A 6,000-nucleotide genomic window follows, 5' to 3' on the forward strand; every position below is an offset into this window, starting at 1 on the left:
ATTCTATATACTTTGCAAATTACAGTGAATTATTACTGTATTTCATAGACCTTATTCAAACACAAGATATCTTGATAAAAATGATGCTACTTTTGGTCATCTCCTCAAGAAAATGTTTTGTTCTATTCAATGAGTGCTTTACAATTACAGTTCAGCAGTTTTCTAAGAGTCATATTTTTTAGTGCAACTTCCTAATTGGGTAGGAGGGAGAAAGAAAAGCAGTGGTTTTTCCAACTTCTTTACTGCTACTGCATGGACTTTAGAGACCACTAACTAAAAAGAACTTCTGAAATGTCAAGCTTTCTGAGCAGTTGGAATGTAATTACTGTTTGTTATAGTGCATTAAAAAAAATTGCCTGCAGTTTAAAACTCAAAAAAACAATTCCAAACAACTATGTATGCACTTTAGAACAGAAGATATACTACAGATGAACACCACCTTCCTACATATTTTTGCTATAGAATCATAGGATCAAGCAGGTTGGAAAAGAACTCCAAGATCAGCCAGTCCAACCTAGCACCCAGCCCTAGACAGTCAACTAGACCAGACCATGGCACTAAGTGCCTCATCCAGGCTTTGCTTCAACACCTCCAGGGACGGTGACTCCACCACCTCCCTGGGCAGCCCATTCCAATGCCAATCACTCTCTCTGGCAATAACTTCCTCCTAACATCCAGCCTAGACCTCCCCCAGCACAACTTGAGACTGTGTCCCCTTGTTCTGTTGCTGGTTGCCTGGCAGAAGAGACCAACCCCCACCTGGCTACAACCTCCCTTCAGGTAGTTGTAGACAGAAATGAGGTCTGCCCTGAGCCTCCTCTTCTCCAGGCTGCACACCCCCAGCTCCCTCAGCCTCTCCTCATAGGGTTTGCAGAGATTAAATAGCAGGGATACAATAATAGTTTTCCCCTAACTAAACAATAGAGACAGAACTAGGAAAGGTTTTTTTCCCCTGTTCATGAAAGTTGTACTAGAAGTAAAATTGCTCTTTTCACTTGTAAGACAAATCCAGGATACATACCATAAAAATATAAAGCTTTTTAGACTGATCAATACCAATGAGAAAGTTTATACCCTTATAAAATGTTATGAAAAAGAGGTTAGATAAATACCTTGCAGAAAAGCCTCCTGTGTTTGGTACTAGTTCAATGCACAGACATGGCTAAATTAATCCTCTGTAATTGTCTGTTTTCCATCTGCAATCTTCCTGACACTGCAATTCAGCAATTGTCTAAATTGTCAGAAAAATGGTAAATAAAGGAAAGAAATGCTAAACAGTAGGCAGAAAACATGAAGGTTCATAACATAACCTGAGATGCTAATAAAGCCTGCCAAAATTGGGCAATTTTTAACATTTTATGAGCTGCTTCCATTTTCTTTTAATTTTGCCCAATTTTCAGTGCTGATGGAGATGTTTTTACAGATCAGCTAAAGTGGTTCTTTCTTTTAGATAAAGGCTGGGACTTTTTCTCTGTTCTGAAAATATTACTCTCATTATTTTTCCCCCCCAAAAAAAATATCTGCAGAGGTTTAGAGGCAGCTCCTGATTTTGAAAAGGAAATTCATATACTGGAGCCTGCTATGAATTCTTATCAGTTACATCTCATTGCTATTTGACAGTGAAACTAGCATAGGTCCTAACATCTACACTGAGGAGAGGGACTCTTTTTCTGTGCCTTTAACATCTTTCCCTTACACCTTCTTCTACTTGACATGCTCACCGCTTTTACTCCTCACAGTACAGAGGAAGAAGCCATACTTGAGCAAAAGGGTTGGACCAGATGACCTCCAGAGGTCTCTTCCACCCACAGCCATCCTGTGATTCTTACATTCTCTGATGGGGAACAAAGCACAGGTGGGCCATGCCTGCCACCTCCTGCCCCGCTGCGTGCAGCCTCCCCACTACTTGACTTTTGATAGAAAGATGGAAAAAGACAAGAATTCAACAACTAAGAAGGCTGGTTTGGTTTTTGTCAGCTGTTATGAGGGTAACATACAGTTTCTGTACAACCAGCCTTTTCAAGGATCACAGTATAGCTACAGAAGTTATAATTGGCTGTAGGCATCAAGCAGAAATGCAGCAGGCAGACTATGGAAACAGATAGGTCAAATAAGCTAAAGCAAAGCCACTAATAGCCTTAGTTGATCATTCAAATGAATCCCTAGGATACATATTCTTGTTTTTATTTCCTTTTTGTTTTGGTTTTGTCTCCCTTTAGAAGGGAAACATACAGTGTCTTGTGCTCAGGGGTGACCGGCTGCTTCCAGAGGATGTTGGAATGGACATTGCCATTGGAATGGGCTGCCCAGGGAGGTGGTGGAGTCACCGTTCCTGGAGGTGTTCAAGAAAAGCCTGGATGAGGCACATGGTGCCATAGTCTGGTTGACTGGCTAGGTTCTAGGTTGTACTGGATGATCTTGGAGGTCTCTTCCAACCTGGTTGATTCTATGATTAAACCTGCATCAAAGCTGACAGTAAAATACTTAGGGAAGATCTTTTTGTTTCATGATCACAGGATTTTCCTAACACTCATAAGAAATTTCTGGTAATGGTTGCATTTTTAAATTATATACTGTGTTAGTACATCATTTTTACCAATTATGACAATTACTGAATGTTTTGTTCCTGCAGAGTGACTAGAGTTGCTCAGGTAAGAAGTAATTCCCTGTTATGAAGCCATAGCTTCTTATAAATTAAACACCTTTTGGAAAATAAGACCATCCATCACTACATTAATTAATAATAGCTACTCCTGTTTTCTTTCCAGTCATAGCCTTGAAAAATAGCACCTTTAGACATTCTTATGTTGTAATCTGCAAGAAAGCAGGTGACATTACAGTAACTATCTTACATCTGCCAAGATCTAGCCCCAGCACTTGTTCAGTGGCTATTCCAGGATATCACCATAGATTCTACAGTTAAATGGAGAAGATCTAATCCCTGAGATCGAGAATTAATGTGAAGCAAGTATGCAAAAGTTCAATACATTACCTATAGAGAACAACAGGAGAAAGTATGTTACAAGTGGTTGGTATCTCAATCTATAGCAACTGAAGAGCTACAAGGAGAAGCAGCACTGGAAAACTCAGATTCTTCAAATGCTTCCAAGGGAGGATGTAGCCAGGTGGGGGTTGGTCTCTTCTCCCAGGAGACCAGCAACAGAACAAGGGGACACAGTCTCAAGTTGTGCCAGGGGAAGTCTAGGCTGGATGTGAGGAGGACGTTCTGGCCAGAGAGAGTGATTGGCATTGGAATGGGCTGCCCAGGGAGGTGGTGGAGGCACTGTCCCCGGAGGTGTTGAAGCAAAGCCTGGCTGAGGCACTTAGTGCCATGGTCGAGTTGACTGGCTAGGGCTGGGTGCTAGGTTGGACTGGCTGATCTTGGAGGTCTCTTCCAACCTGGTCGATTCTGTGATGACAGACAACACAAGTGCTGCCTTTTAAACAGAGTGCAATAAACATTTTGAATTCACTGGCATAAAGCAGCTGCATTAAGATGTGTGCAGCACAACTTTAGCATGATGCTCAGCGACTGCACAGCCTGCATCCATTTGCATTGCTTCCAAAGCATCACGGTTTGAAAGAAGGTAACTTCTGGAGACAGATAGCAGAAGTTTTGTTTCTGTCACTGAAATACAGCATGATAAAGGATGTGTTACTCCTTCTCTGTGACTACACTTCCTGATCTGAATATATCCAGAGAGACAAGAGCCTTTTCTGTTAAACAAGTAAGCAATAACAAAGCATAATGTAAGTATTGACTTATTTCAAGAAGGTGTCTAGAATAGTCTCCACAACATAAATACATTCAAAAAAGAATCAAAACATCTCTAATACAGAGCTGTGGGAGCTGCACTGTCTGGTTCAAAGGACTTTGATCTTTTCTTCTTCTAGCTGTAATGCTCAAGAAGATACATTGCCTTCACAATCCCTACAGCCTCCATGCCTGCAGTTAGCTAGAGAACAACATTCTCTGTCACTTGAGAAGGCCCTGCCTGCAGTGTTATATACTGCACAGTGCAGAGCACATTGTTTGCAATGAACAAGCATAATAAAAGCATTTAATTTCTGGATGTGGCAGCTAAATGCGTAGAAGACTGACTCTGCTGGGGAAAGCAGAACAAGCCATTTCAAAACTCTTCTGCTCCTGAAGCATGTTAAGCTGTCTAGCTGTGCAGGTTGAGTGGACTGCAGTTCCCATGCAAGCTTGTGCCAGAAAGCACCAACAAACGAAAGTTTAGGAGCAAGCTTCAGGGGAAAAGAATGATGTGCTTTCAAAAGTATTTCAGGTGACTGAGAATCTACATGACAAGGTTAAAAAAAAATAAAGAAGTCCCAAAGAAATCCCTTGTGGGAGCCAGACAACAGCTCAGACAGGGAGGAGAAAGAAAAGCTTACAAAAAGCTCAGCAGTGCAACAAGGAGAACACACAAAAAGTCCAGAGGTACAAGAAACACCCACCCTTGGTTCCAAGGTGGAGGATTGCACACCCAGTGCTGTGCATCTCTTTACTTCTAACCAATGGTTTTGCATTAAGTTTGTTGCACTGCACTAGCAAATGATTGTGCTGCACTGGAAAAAAAAATGCTGTTGCACTGCTGTTGTCTTGAAGTTGTGCACCCATCACTACTGTCCTGGGCGAAATATCACACACAGCAAGGGATCTCTGCATGGGAAAGGAGGTGGAAGTCTTGGATGTCTTCCACCATGTAAGAATCAGTATGCAGCTGTATTTGCTTCAGTGTAAGCACTGGAGGAGTTTGTGAAATGGGCTGAGAAGGGACCTGTTTGCTGGGGGTCCAACCTCCAGCAGAACACCAGATACAGGATTAAAATATCTGTTGTGTAGCTAAAATTCTGTTCTCTCAGGGTAAGCCACATGGCAAACGCTGCTACAGATCTTTGTTCCTACTCCACAAAGTAGTTAATGGAGAGTAAACCTCTGGAAGTTTTCTCCTTGTGAGTAGAAGCAAGTAAATTCCTGTGTGGTCTGGTGTAGGTGATCCTGCTCTGGCAAGTAGGTTGGACTGGATGATCCTTTGAGGTCCCTTCCAGCCCCTGACAGTCTGTGATTCCCTGCTGCAAGAGCAGCCAGCCATTGGAACAGGCTGTCCAGGGAGGCGCTGGAGTCACCACCCCTGGAGGTGTTCAAGAGATGTGTGGCCATGGCACTTTGAGACATAGTTTGGTGACCATGGTGGTGTTGGAGTGAAGGTTGGGCTGGATGACCCTAGAGAACTTTTCCAACCCAAACACTTCTATGACAGCACAATACTACTCCCCCCATGAGCTTCCAGTTCCACCAAGTACTTAAGCTCATCATGAGTAAGCAGAAAGAAGCAGCTAAACAGAGAGGAGCTCAGCTTACAGGAGGAGGCCCAACCAGCACCCATGGGTGATGTTAGAGTGACCACCAAGTCTCTATCCTGCCTAACCGGGGGGCCAACAGGCCCCCCGGCCCTTGATCCCCTTCACCCAGTGTGCACCAGGGGCACTCACCAGTGACGCCAGGAGGAGGATCCCTCTGCCCAGTTGGGCAAGCTTGAGGCTTCTGCCTCTCCTGGAGCAGATTATAAGGGGGAGTGGGCAGGAAGGGCAAAGTAGTAACACCTAGAGTGGGAGGAGACTCCAATGGCACCCAGGTGCTCTGAGTTTGTGGGGAAAAAAGGGGAAATGCAGTGTGGGGTGGGAAAGTGGCAGGTAGGATGGGAAAGGGGAGGTGGTGCTGAAAGGAGGGAGAGAGGAAAAGGATGGAGATGGAGATCAAAAGAGGAAGATGGGGGAAAAGGAAGGAGATGGAAAGAAGATGGGGGAAGAGGAAGTTGGAGAGGGAACAACAGAGATGGAAAGGAAGGAGATGGAAAGAAAAGAAGGAAGATGGGGAAAATAGGAGATGGAAAGGAAAGGCAGGAGATGGGCGAGAAGCAGGGTAAAAAAATATAAATGAAAGGGACTGGAAAAGCATAGAATCATAGAATCATAGAATCAAGCAGGTTAGAA

At 43.6% G+C, this 6,000-nt stretch overlaps 1 long non-coding RNA gene across 2 annotated transcripts in view; it reads right to left on the reverse strand.

Moving 5' to 3' along the window:
• The window catches only part of LOC135175632 (uncharacterized), a 35,061-nt gene extending 29,498 nt beyond the window's left edge, over positions 1-5,563 (reverse strand). For both annotated transcript variants that reach the window (XR_010302409.1, XR_010302410.1), the window contains exon 1: positions 5,500-5,563. This is a non-coding gene — a long non-coding RNA (uncharacterized LOC135175632). The remainder of the gene's footprint in view (positions 1-5,499) is intronic.
• Positions 5,564-6,000: the final 437 nt, after the last annotated feature.

This window comes from Pogoniulus pusillus, chromosome 5 (genome assembly GCF_015220805.1).
Source record: "Pogoniulus pusillus isolate bPogPus1 chromosome 5, bPogPus1.pri, whole genome shotgun sequence".
In the NCBI taxonomy this organism is placed as follows: Eukaryota; Metazoa; Chordata; class Aves; order Piciformes; family Lybiidae; genus Pogoniulus; species Pogoniulus pusillus.